The sequence below is a fragment of the Notamacropus eugenii genome, chromosome 2 (genome assembly GCF_028372415.1).
Source record: "Notamacropus eugenii isolate mMacEug1 chromosome 2, mMacEug1.pri_v2, whole genome shotgun sequence".
In the NCBI taxonomy this organism is placed as follows: domain Eukaryota; kingdom Metazoa; phylum Chordata; class Mammalia; order Diprotodontia; family Macropodidae; genus Notamacropus; species Notamacropus eugenii.
In genome coordinates this window covers 394,852,037-394,865,860 of record NC_092873.1, presented here as the reverse complement: position 1 = coordinate 394,865,860, position 13,824 = coordinate 394,852,037, and the positions used below count along the sequence as shown (strand labels likewise).

Sequence of the window (13,824 nt, the reverse complement as noted above, 5' to 3'; positions counted from 1 at the left end):
TTAGAATAATTTCCCTAATCCATTCAAGGTATAAAGAAGGGAGTCCTTTTATTTGGATTAACCAAAGGGACTTTCGCCTTTCTCTGTCACCAATCTGATTCTACCTTCATGAAGATCAGAGTTCTTCCCAGAACTTTAGTTTCCCTGTCATTTGATTAAATGTTGAAGAAAATATCCATTTCATTCATTCAGATAAATGATAGTTAATGCTCTATGTGTTAGGCAAAGGCTTTAGGCTAGGATACTGATGTAACATGTCCTATTAAAATAATTAACTTGTTTTTAAGCCTGAGGTTAATGAAATGTCTGTAAGTTCTGCTTTGTTTCCTTACTTTTATTTTGTTTTAGGTTCCCAAACTTCATCTCTCCCCCCAGAAGGTTAGAAAAACAAAACCCATTACAAGTATGTACAAACATGCAAAACAGAAAGTGAAGAAGAATTAAGAAGCCTCTTGATGAGGGTGAAAGAGGAGGAGAGTAAAAGCTGGCTTGAAGCTTAACATTAAAAAATTAAGGTCATGGCAAATAGAGGCAGAAGAAATGGAAGAATATCAGATTTTATATTCTTAGGCTCAAAAGTCATTGCAATAGCCATGCATTTAAAGGACCCTTGGGAAAGAAAGTTATGACAAATTTTGAGAGCATGCCAAAAAAGCACGGGTATCACCTTGCCAACAGGGGTCCTTGTGGTGAAAATTTTGGTTTTTCTCATAGTAATGTATGGCTGTCAGAGTTGGATTATAAGGAAAGCTGAGCACCCCAGAACTGATACTTTTGAATTATATTGGAGATGACTTTTGAGGGTACTTGGAACAGTAGGACAGTAAGGAGATTGTCAGTCAGTACTTAAATTCAAGCTATTTGCTGGGAAGTCAGATACTGAAGCTGAAGTTTAAATCCACAGAATGACAAGCAAGACAGGAATTATTGGAAAAGACCCTGATGTTGGGAAAGATCAAAGGCAAAAAGAGAAAGGGACAGCAGAGGATGAGATGGATAGATAGTGTAATGGAAGCAATAAACATGAGCCTGGAGATAACTTTGAAAGATAGTGGAGTATAGAAGGGCATGGTATGCTTTGTTTGTTCCATGAGTCATGAAGAATCAGACATGATTGAATAAATGCAAAACATATTTCTGTATTAGTCATGTCCAAAAGGAAGAAAAAAAATAAGAGGAAATATGTTTTATTTTGTCCTTTGAGTCCCATAAGCTTTCCATTTGGAGGTAGATAACATATTTCATCATGAGTCCTTTAGAATTGTGGTTGGTCATTGTGTTGAGCAGAATTCCTAAATCATTCATAATTGATTATGTTTACATTATTGTTGTATAACTTGTTCTCCTGGTTCTGCTCGCTTCACTTTGCATCAATTCATACAAGACTTCTGGGTTTTTATGAAACCATTAAGGTGTTTATTATTTTTTTTAATTTAATTAATTTGTTTTCAGTTTTCAGCAATCACTTCCATAATTTTTAAATCTCCCCTCCTTCCCTAGAATGGTCTGCAGTTCTACACAGGGAGTTTATTTAAGAAGAAAAAGTTCTGAATGTAGTCATACTCACTCTGAGCCCTTAGGACAATCCTTAACACAGATAGAGGTTGAAATCACTTATGATCCTTACTTTTATTTTCTCTAGTTAACCCCTGGCCTCTTTGTAGTTGAGGCAAAATTCACTGTACTAGAACCATTTGGGAAGGAAATAGTAGATCATATTATAATGTCTGTTGTTAGTTTGCTGTAGAGAAAACATATTTGGCAAAGAGTTGATCTTTTCTTGGGACTTTCCTCAGCCTGGGCCTTCCTCTTCAAGATAGTTTTCGAGACGGTGACTCTCATTATATCCCTTCTCTGCCATAGCTTAGTTGTCAGAGGCAGGTAGATGGTGCAGTGATTCGGCACTAGGCCTGGAGTCATGAACTCCTGAATTCAAATCTGGCCTCAGATACTGATGTACTGTGTTACCCATGGTAGGTCACATAATCTCTCTTTGTACTGGTTTTCTCATTGATAAAATGAGGATAAGAATAGCACTTGGTTTTTGAGAATCAGATGAAATAATATTTGTAAAGCACCTAGCACAGTGCGTAGCATGTAGTAGGCACTTAATAAATGCTTGACTGACTTACACCCCACTATTCAATAAATTCTAGTGTCAGCCTGTTTGCCTTGAGGATCAAGTATAAACTCCTATGCTTGTTGTTTAAAGCTGCTTACAACATGGTCCCTTCTTTTATCCTTTAGTCTTTTACCCCCTCACTCCTCTTCATGTATCCTACTTTCCTTGAACACAACAGTCCATTGCCCTTCCTGTTACATATTCCCTATCCAGGGATGGGGAACCTGCTAGCTTTCAGGCTTCATGTGGCCTTCTAGGTTGTTGGGTGCGCCCTTTTGACTGAGCCTAAGTTTTACAGAACAAATCCTTTGATTAAGGGGATTTGTTCTGTTACTTTTGGATTCAGTCAAAGGACTGCAGAGGGCCACATGTCACCTCGAGGCTGCAGGTATTAGTATTTTCCCTCTAAGACTACTTTCTGTCTGTTTTTTATTTGTATTCCATATACTGATTTAGGTATGTGGAATGTCTTTCCTTAAAATATAAGCTCCTAGAGTGCAGGAGCTGTTTCTACTTTTTTCTTTGCCTAGTGCTTCACACTGCCTGGCATTGAATAAAAGTTTGTTGATTGATATCACCATACTTTTTCTAATTACTAGCTACTTTAGTTAAAATTAAATTTTCATTGTCAAATAAAAAAACCATTTATTGCAGATCTTATTTTTGTGGGGTGGTTTGGAGTTGTACTAGGCATATTAAACAGAAAAGGTCCTAGAATTTTGTTCTATTCTATGACACATAGAATGACCATCTCTTTTGTAAGTAACTTGTAGTTGAAAAATAATCAACTAGATAAGCAAACATGACCATATGAGACACATTTAAAATATATTCACTCTACTCATTTATCTTGGATCCCATTTTTTTTTTAATGTAATTTAAAACTTTGCAGTTGAGACATCAATATTAAGTAGAAGTAGTCTCCATTCATCATGGGGAAAGCCCTTTTTATATCTGATACATTACGTGTACCTTTCTTACCTTGCATCTCTTAATGCATATTTCTTCCAGATCTATAGTTTGATTCTTCAATTTTTTATCATTTGTTTTGGCATTCTTTTATTCATGTAATTCTTCTGGCTACATGAGTATCTCTTTACATGTCCCTTTTGAATAATTCTTCTCAGAGAATTGCCTCAACAAATTAAGGGTTCCAAATAATTCACTTGCTATCTTTGTGTGTATACATGTATGCTACATGTATAGTTTAATAGTGCATATCCTTCTGCAAAAGTGCCTTATCATAATTTGGTAGTTACCCTAGGTTCTTGAAGGCCAAAAAATAAACTCTGGAAAATTCTGTTGTGCTGGAAAGATTTCAGATTTGTCTGTTGACAGGTTATTTTTCTATACATCAGCTTTATTAAGTATTAAGAAGTTCATCACTAGTAGGTTGATAAAATTCTTTAGCTTTGGCAGTTGTGGGGAAAAAATATTTATATTCCCTTTCTATTTCCCTTCTACTTTTTCAGGGAAAGTGTTGAGAAAAAGAACAAAGAATTCAAAGAATCATATTAATTTAACTCTTGGTATGCTATCTGTGAGATCCTTGTCTAGTGAGCAACAGTTTGATACAATATTGATGGAAATGAATAATATTGATCTTAATGTTATTGATATAAATGAAACCAGAAACAAATGAAAGTTCCAGCTAAATGGAAAGTTCTGTTAAAAGTTACCCTTGGAAAGGTGAATGGAGTAGTCCTTGCATTTTCAAAGGCTGCGGGAAACACTACGTGAAATGATGGAGTTTGCGACCTTTTATTGTTTATGATAGACATTTTTAAAAAGAATGTCATGAAGGTAATTTTGAAACTTATGCACCAATATTTGTGGTAGAGAATTGGATAAGACTCTTCAAATTAAACTAACATATTTTAATAGTTGCCAGCTTTAATGTAAATATGGATAATGGTGAAAGTTGGTGAAAAATGTTAGAAAACGTAGTTCAGGGTAAGAAACTAAAGATTCCTAAGGCTTGTAAACTATGTAGAAGCATAGCATCTAGATTTCAAAAAGAGAATTAGGCGATTGAAAGCACCAAATAACATTAAAAAGTGAAATGGACTGGATTATAATGGATATGAATTGGCTAGTTAATAATCAGTCAGCTGTTTAAATTGAATCTGATCATTGTGTTGCAAGAGCAAAATAAAAATAAATACAAAATTAGAAGATAGTTTTTAAGTGAGATTTGACATACAATCAGAAGAGCTCCAAATGACAAGTTATCAATGCAGAAAAATTGGTAATGGAGAAAAGAATAGGGATCAAGTTAGGGTATCACTTTCATCTGCAGAAGTTTAACCAACATAAAGCAGTCACCAAGATGAGGAAGCCAAAAGAGTGTAGCAAACCCACAGCTTGCAAATACTTGAACTCTTCACCAAACAGAGGAGATAGTCAGTCAAGGGCAAATCTGTTTGGAAGATTAATTCTAATAAAATCTTATGGAAGAAGGTCATGTAAGACTATAAGTTATTTCTTCATAAGATCATGAAATGGGCAGGGTGGTGGTAGTGATGGGGTGGGAGGTGGGGAATGAATTCCTAGGAAGCTTAGCATAAAACCCAATTAATATGGATCATTCTAAGAAATGAAATTTAGAGGATAATAAATGATGAAAATGGAAAAGGTCTAAACATTTCTATAATAAGCTATTTTCACTACCAATGGAATTAATTACATTTTTTACAGTTTTACTTTTTTATTTCCAGTACCTAGCACAATGCCTGCTATATAGTAGGTACTTAATAAATGCTTAGTGATAGGTTTATTGACTTTCACATTCCTTACGTGTTTCACAGCTTGCAATAGTGCTAAAGAACACAAAGATTGATAGAAGAACTAAACCAAACTAATTATAACCTCTGTCTTTGCCCCTGAGCCCTTCAGGCACCTTGTGTCATCCCCAGATCTAGATACCCATATATATCCAGGCCTCTATCTTGACCCTCTCCCTCTCCTTTGACCCTCTCCAGTACTCTGGAAGCTTTTCTCTGACAAGACCCACCTCACACTGCCAGATCCTTTGCACTGGGCCTGTCACACAGTAGGTTACAACATCAGTATGTGCCATGAGGTTGATCCTCAAGGGAGGCCTTTGAATAGTTTAATTACTTTCCTTCATTGGTGGATCCCTTTCTTGCCACTGATGTATTACCTGTAATCATTGCTCAATGGTTAGCATATCCTCCTGGTCTCAGTGATTCTGAACTGCTTCCCTGATGTTGTACAAACTCCATTTCTCACCCCCCTCTTCCTGCTCCCTTATTACTATTCTCAATAATCAGTTATTGAATTGTTTCCAAGCTGCCATGAGAGTTTGAATTTGAGTGAAAACTAATCCACAGTGGAAAGTCAGACACTTGCATATACCCTCATTTGTATTCTGTACCCTGCACCAGGGTACCTCCTTTGTTCCCATGTTCCCTACCTAGAGGGAGCTGGGTAGAATAATGGATAGAGGACTTGTCCTGGAGTCAGGAAGACAGTTTCAAATGTGACCTCATAGACATTTATTAGCTGTATGATCCTAGGGAAGTCACTTAACCTCTGCTGGCCTTAGTTTCCTTATCTGTAAAACAAGGATAATAATAGTTCCTACTTCCTAGGGTTGTGAGGATCAAATGAGGTAATATTTATAAGGTGTTTAATACAGTTTGGTGCCTGGCATATTTAGCAAGCACTGTATAAATGTTTCCTATTATGCATTTAGTTCCTTTGTAATTAGATCTCATCAGCCATGTAATCATATGATCAAGACATTATGAAAATTTGTTTTCTTGCAATGTAAATGTCAAACTATTTGAAAACCATGATTATTGGACACATTGTACATTATAAACCATCTCAACATCATCAGACATAACAAATATTCTGCAGAAACAGACCTTATATTGTCTTTCCTTGTAGTATTAAGACTATTTTCCAGTTTGAGCTTATTTTCCACTTAGGTTGCTTTTCTAATATCTGGAATGTTTTGAAATGTGATCCCCTTGGCAGCACTGGTGGATCTCTTTCTTGAAGTAGAGTTTTGATGAGAAGACTAGTAGTTTATGCCAGTGGTAAAACAGTGGTAAAAAGAAGAAAAATCAAATCAGAAAGACTCTAAATAGATTTGCCTTAATTTCTATAGCTATAAGTTGGAGATAATAATAGTACCTAATTCTGAGGACCATATTACATAATATTTCTAAAGCACTTCGCAAGCATTAAAGTGCTATATAAATGCTAGGTATTAAAACAAAACTATGTAGAGTTGTACTTTAAGTACGTTTGCAGCTGGTATAACCTTCTCTTGTCATAACCTGGAAGATTTCAGTCAGCTTCTTGATGAGCACTGGATCCCCTGCCTTATAGATCTCTACTGGGATGAAATCAGTGCCAAGCACTTTGACACACAAGAGGAGCCTAATGACATTTGATACTTTTTCTTTAGTTGGAAGTTCTATTAAAGAGGGATCAACTTTAACCTGAGGGATATGGTCAGCACTGGCTGATGATGATCTGTTGGAAACATTATGGAAGTGTTCAGCCTATCTGTCCAGGATCATGTCCTTATCACTGTTCAGTGTGACTCTACCAGTACTGAGGAGTTGAGATAACATCAGAAGTTTTTGGCCCTTAAATGGTTCTCCTATGGCAGTCACAGGGGGTGTTGGGTGGGAGGGTTCTCTCTTAGTCATTGCCAGCAAGATTCTTGCCCAAGTCCTCCATAATTGGCCGATCTTTCACCTGGAATGATGTGCCTGAGAGCCAGCTTGGCTTCAGAAAGGACTGAGAAATAGTCGACATGGTGCTTGCTGCTCCACAACTCCATGAGAAATGCCAGAAGCAGAACAGAAATCTGTATGCAATGTTCATTGACCTAACCAAGGCCTTTGATGGTGTCAGTCATGAGAGTGTGCCGGAAGATAATGGCAAAATTTGGTTGTCTGGAGAAGTTCATCAGTATTGTATTTCAGTTTCATTATGGCACGCTGTCATGGATTCTGGGTAAGTGGATGGTGCTCCCACTCTTTCCCATCTTTTTACCACGGTATTTGTCATATTGTTATCAGATGCCTTCAATGAGGATGAAAATGACATCAAGGTCAGCTGGTTGGTTGTTGTCCTTTGTCTTTGAAGAGGACCAAAATGATATCACCATGATAAAGTGAAATTTCAGTGTGTCAGACTGTGACTGATCAGACCCATATCAGACCAATATGAGCTCGGAATGCTCGACACAGGTTGGGCACAGATAGTCCGTGCGAATATTTGGGGTGGATATCCCAAATTTGCAACATCATGCATTTACTTTATGCTGTCTCTGCTTTGTTCAAAGAGCACAGCACCCTTTCTGATGCAGGCACTCTATGCTAGTCCTGTGCTAGTGTCTTCCCCGTTGTACAGTCAAATCCAAAGTCCTTGAGAGAGACTTTGAGAGTATCCTTGATTCGCTTCTTCTGACCACCATCGATCACCTGCCCCATGCAAGTTCTCCATAGAAGGCTTTTTGGCCACCATACATTTTGCATTCGAACAACATGGGCAGGCTATTGGAGTTGTGCTCTCTGAAGCATAGTTTGAATGCTTGGCAGTTCAGCTCAAGCAGGGACTTCAGTGTCTGGTACCTTATCCTGCCAGGTGATCTTCAGAATCTTCCTAAGACAGTTCAAATGGAAGTGATTCGGTTTCCTGGCATGGTGCTGGTAGACTGTCCATGTTTCACAAGCATATAACAATGAGGTTAGCACAATGGCTCTGTAGACCTTCAGTTTGGTAGTCAGTCTTCTCTCTTCTCTCCCAAACCTTTCTTCAGAGCCTCCCAAACACTGAGCTAGCTCTGCAGTGAGTGCATCAACCTCATTGTCAATGTGCACATCCCTGGAAAGTACACTACCAAGGTAAGTGAACTTATCCACAGCATTCAAAACTTCTTTTTTTTTTTTTCCGAAAAAACAAAAGTATTTTTATTTTGACATCTGAATTTAAGTGTTGACTCCTCAGTACGTAGCCTTTGGCACCTTTTTCAACTTAATTCATCAGCTTGTTGCACTGTGCCTTTCTCAGAAACATAGATGCCATCCAAAAATTTTCTGATATCCTTGTTTTTGATGGTGGTAGCCTGTTGGATCAGGGCAGCTGAGTTTGAAACAAGTTCAATATCATTTCCTTCAAGAATTAACTCATCTTTCTGGGCTTGAGAAACAGCACAAGCAACACCTGGTCTCATGCTCACTCTTGGGATATATATTTCTGCCAAGCCTAGAGGCCTGTATTGGGCTACCCGAGTCTTTCCTACCTCACCTCCGAGGTCTTCGGCTGGCCACGCCGGATGCACGTGTGAGAGAAAGGATGTTCCAGAGTCGAACAGGGGTTGAGCTTTATTTCAGGGTCTGGGTTACAAGTGCAGGGGGGTCTTCCTTAGGAGAAAGAGGGGGAGATTTCCTAAGGAGGCTAGATCTTAAGGGATTGGAAGTAGAAGTACAAGCGGGGAGAGAGGAGGAGGGGAGAGAGGAAAGAAAAGAAGCGGAGCCTACTGTCCTCTTTGGCTCCTTACGTGCTAAGAGAGGCTTTCAGGCTTCCTCAATCCTACTTAACCTTCAGCCACACAGTTTGCATCTCAATACCGTGCTGTTAGGTAACTAGGTGTGCTCCAATCCGGGACGACCTCGAGGGCAGGGAGACTCCACCCATCACGTATCTCCGGGGAGAGGCGGAAATACCCGAGCTAGCCGAGCTAGCTCAGTCTGACCTTCTCGAACCCCCGCTGTTCATGGAGGGCCTCGTAAGACTCTAAGATTTAGAAGTCCCACTTTTACCCGCCCGAGACCGTCCACACGGAATTGAGCTTCCAATCCCAACATATTTCTGATTTCAACAAGTGAGCCATTCTCTTGAATAACAACATTGATGGGGAAGTAAGCATACACAGACCTCATCTTGTAATGAAAACTCAGGGTAACACCTTTGATCATGTTTTGTACATGACTACAGATTGTGCGCACAGTTGCAAGTTCTTTTTGATTTCCCCACCACTTGTCCACCCAGAGCCTTTTTTCTTCTTTCCAAGGAGGCTGAGCTCAACATTGATATGGTGGAAATCCCTACGGAGGATTCCTCTGGGCCCCTTCACAATAACTGTCCGACCCTTAAGAGAGATGTCAACATTTTCTGGGATGTCAATGGTCTGGTTGCTGAGAAATGGTCTTCATTCTAGTGCTGGATGGGCCAAAGAGAGAATGTCTTCCATCCGAAAACTTCTCCATTTGTTGCAACTGATGGTTCCATCTCAGCTTCAGAGGCTGCATTGAGTGCACAATCATCTGCAAACAGAAAATCATGCACCAGCACTCCTTCCACTTTGGTCTTGGCTTATAGCCTTTTCAAATTGAAGAATTTACCATTAGTACGGTAGTTGACCTTGATTGATCCTCATTGAAAGCATTTGTCAACATGGCTGAAAATACTTGCTTAAAAGCATGAGAGCAAGTACATAGCCCTGTTTCACTCCACTGGTGACTGGGAAGGCACAAGAGCATTGTCCATTATTCAGAACCCGGGCAAACATGCCATCATGAAATTGACATACAATATTGATGGACTTCTCCAGGCAACCAACTTTTGATATAAGCCCTCATGACTGACAGTGTCAAAGGCCTTGGTCAGATCTATAAACATTGTGTACAGACCTTTGTTCTGCTCCCGGCATTTCTCCTGGAGTTGTCAGGCAGCAAACACCATATGGACTGTTCCTTGGCCCTTTCTGAAGCCATGCTAGCTCTTAGGTATATGACCATCTTCCAGGTGAAGGATTAGTCTATTAAGGAGGACTCTAGCAAAAATTTTGCCATCAACGACTAAGAGAGAGATCCCCCTGTGATTGTCACAGGACAATCTATTCCCTTTACCTTTTTAGAGATGGACAATGGAGGCATCCTTGAACTCCTGGGGAATAACCTCCTCTTGCCATATAACCTGGAAAATTTCAGTCAGCTTTGTATGAGCAATGGTCCCCCTACCTTGTAAATCTCAGCTGGAATAGAATCAGCACCAGGTGCTTTGCCACATGAAAGAAGCCTAATGGCTCTCAAAACCTCTACTAAAGTTGGAAGTTCAGGTAAGGAGGGATTGACTTCAACCTGAGATAAATGATCAGTGGCCTTAGCATTGATTGATGATGGTCTGTTGAGAACACTATGAAAGTGTTCAGTCCATCTCTCTAGGATGATGTCCTTATCACTAATCAATGTGGCTCCATCAGCACTGAGTAGTTGTGATGCACCATAGGTTTTTTGTCCATAAATAGCTTTCAGGGAATCATAAATGCGCTTTGGATTGCTACTATCAGCATAAAACTGAATTTCATCTGCCTTCTTACTGAGCCAGGAATCCTGCATCTCAGTAAGCTTTGCTTGTACTTTGTTTGTGATGGAATTAAACATTGTTTTCTTAGAAGTGGATGAACTATCCTGCTGGTAAATCCTGTGGAGTTCATGTTTTTCATTTAGCAGCTTCTGAATTTCCCCATCATTTTCATCAAACCATTCTTGGTGTTTGCAAGTGTTCTGAACCAGATGAGCAAATGCAGTGCTGTACACCAAATCTCTGAAAGTTGCCCTCTCCTTTTCTGCTCCACTGTTGCCAACTCTGTGTTGGCTCAACTTTCCCTCCAAGTTACAACAGACTGTTCACACTCGGAGAAGAGCTCTAACTTGTTGATATTAATTATTCTGGTAGTCATTTTGCCTTGGGGTCAGCACTTTTGATGAAAGCAAATAATTAGCTTGGAAAGGATAAGTCTATGATCAGTCCAGCACTCTGCACCACGCATTGCCTTTGTCACTCTCACATCTTGTCTGTCTCTTCTCTTTACAATCACATAGTCTGTTGGATGCCATTGTTTGCTGTGAGGGTGCATCCATGAAGTTTTATTGTGTTTAGGTAAACGGAAAACAGTTTTAGAGGTGAGGTCATGTGATACACACGTCTTTAGCAGTAAATGACCATTGCTGTTGCTGTTTTCAACTCCATTCCTTCCTAGGACTCCCTGCCAAGTCTGGTTCCTCCCTAGGACTCCCTGCTAAGTCTGGTAGTCTGAGCCTGTTCTAGCATTAAAGTCACCCAGAATTATAAGCTTGTCCTCTTTTGGCACATTGACAATAAAGATCTCTGGGTCTTCATAAAATTTTTCTTCGACTTCATCAGGGTCTATCATAGTGAGAGCATAGGCACTGATGATGGTGTCATGGTGTTCTCCTGCGAGTGGCAATCGCATTATCATGAGCCTATCATTCACTCCTTTTGGCAGGCATACCAGCTTGCTGATTAGATTATTTTTGATTGTCAAACCCACGCCAGCTTCACGGCATTCTCCTTCACTGTGCCCACTTCAGAAAAAGATGTATCCAGCTCCAACTTCAGTGAACTGGCCTTCATTTGCCAACCTTGTTTCATTCAGGGCTGCTATTTGGATGTGATACCTGTTGAGTTGTCTTGCAACAAGAGCAGTTCTTCTTTCAGGTCTACTGGATTTTGTGTTGTTTATTAGTGTGCACACGTTCCATGTGACAATGATGAGTGGAATCATCTTTGCAGATGTTTTCGTATATTTTGTACATTTTTTTGTGTTTTGATCACATAGTGGGACTCCCTGCCTGTGGCGGTAATCAGGCCAGGGTTGGGTAAGCAGGCAATGTTTAGGGCAGTTTTTCTAGCCCCCTTCCTCACACCAGGAGGTGAGTAGTGTGATCCTTAAAAGCCTGCTCAGACACTCAGGGAGCTGCTGAGTCTCACTGCTGCTTCCAGTGAGAAATAACCTTATGGCCTGGGCTGCCTGTGTGCAGAATTATGACTACAGCTCCCAGTGTATCTGCACCTGCTGCTTTATCACTTGCCTGTCGCCACAGGACTTTGAGGCATAATAGTGAAATGGTATGGGTGATGTCTTTTGATTCGTGCATAAATTGGATTTAAGTGAGGCAGAGTTGCACGATGTTGTCAGCCTCATTCTCTCCTCCAGAGTCATCATAGTCCAGTTGCATGAGAAAGTCAAGACAGCTGGTGATGGCTCAGGATGCAGTGAGGGACTTTGGCATCTTCGATGTCTAATCAAGTTCTAAGCACTCTTCATTGCCTGCTTCATCTGCCTTCGTGGCTGTTGGAACAAATTCTCATCCACCCATTGCACCAGAGGAAGTCTTCACATGCTTGGAGTAGATACCCCTCATAACTCACCAATTGGTTTGAGAACCCTTGGTTACCCTCAACCTGGTTTGGCCTATCTACTGAAACAGTTTACTAGGGTGTGGCTGCTATGCATGCTGCAGCTTCTTGGAGCCACAGGTGAGAGTTAGGTAGAACAGGTGGACAGCAAAAGTGGAAGGAGCCCCAAAGAAGGCTCGGCAGCCATCACACCGAAGGTACTGCTCCTCTCTGACCTGCACTCCTCAAGGTCAGCTACTACACTGATGACATACTATTTAATTTGAATTGAAAGGCTACAAGGCCAAGGCTAAAGTGGAGGGCAAGTTGGTGCGCAACTTTTTATTCATGAACGATTGTGCACTCAGTGTTGTAGCCTCTGAGGCTGAGGTGCAGCAGAATATAGATTGATTCCTTTCTTCTTGTGCTAATTTTGGCATGACAGTTGATACCAAGAAAACAGGCCACCAGTCAGCACTGCAACATCCATTCATGGAACCATTAGTTATACCAAATGGAGAAAGTTTGAATGTTGTGGATAATTATGTTTACTTACCTTCGTAGTATACATTGCAGGGATATTCACACAGATGATGAGATAGACACACTCATTCCCAGAGGTTGTTTAGCATTTGGGAAGCTCTGAAAGAAAGTGTGGGAGAGAGGAGGTATCAGGCTGCATAACATACTGAAGGTCTTGCCTGTGACATCTGGATTGTTTTCCAGTGTCATGCCAGAAAATTGAACTGCTTCTATTTGAATTGTCTTAGCAAGATTCTGAAGATTACCTGGAAAGATAAGGTACAGAACACCAAGGTCCTCTCTTGAACTGAACTGCCAAATATTCAAACTCTTCTGTGGATTGCACAATTCCAGTAGAGTGACCACCCACTCCAAATGCCAAGCCTGTTTTACCTTATGAGATTCTTTTACAGAGAAGTCACACAAGGAAAGTGTTGACACAGAGGTTAGAAGAAGTGATACAAGGACACTCAAAGGTCTCTCTGAAGAACTTCAGTATTGATTGTCAGACATGAGAGATGCTAGCACAGGACCACCCAGCAGGGTGTGCCAGCATCAAAGAAAATGCTGTGTTTTATGAGCCAAGGAGAGTCACAGTAGCCCAAAAGAAACCTGAGATGCACAAATTTGGAGATGTCTTAGTCTCTTATGTTGAAATGAACCTTTTGTGCCTGATCTGTGGTAGAGCCTTCCAAGCTTGTATTATTTGAATCAGCCACAGCTGAACACATTGTACTTTGACCCCATCATTATGATGTCATTTTGATCCTTTTCAAGTAGGAAGGATGAACAACAACAAACACATTTATATCAATTAATACAGCATTGGTCGTAAGCCAATAGAAAAGTAAATGTTTTATGCATATCTTGACTAGTCATTCGTTTTCATCAGTTTGTTGGGTTGATTTTTTAAAAAATGAATTTTCATCTTACAGCAAAAGAGCTTATAATATTATCCTTTCATTTTCTGCCATGTATTTGAGCTAGTG

General features: G+C 40.0%; 1 protein-coding gene and 1 pseudogene across 7 annotated transcripts in view; one reads left to right on the top strand and one right to left on the bottom strand.

The window, feature by feature from the left end:
• The window catches only part of ARID4B (AT-rich interaction domain 4B), a 241,013-nt gene that overhangs the window by 76,041 nt on the left and 151,148 nt on the right, over positions 1-13,824 (top strand). The gene's annotated exons all lie outside the window — the stretch shown is intronic.
• LOC140530464 (large ribosomal subunit protein uL6-like) lies at positions 8,024-10,853 on the bottom strand (annotated as a pseudogene).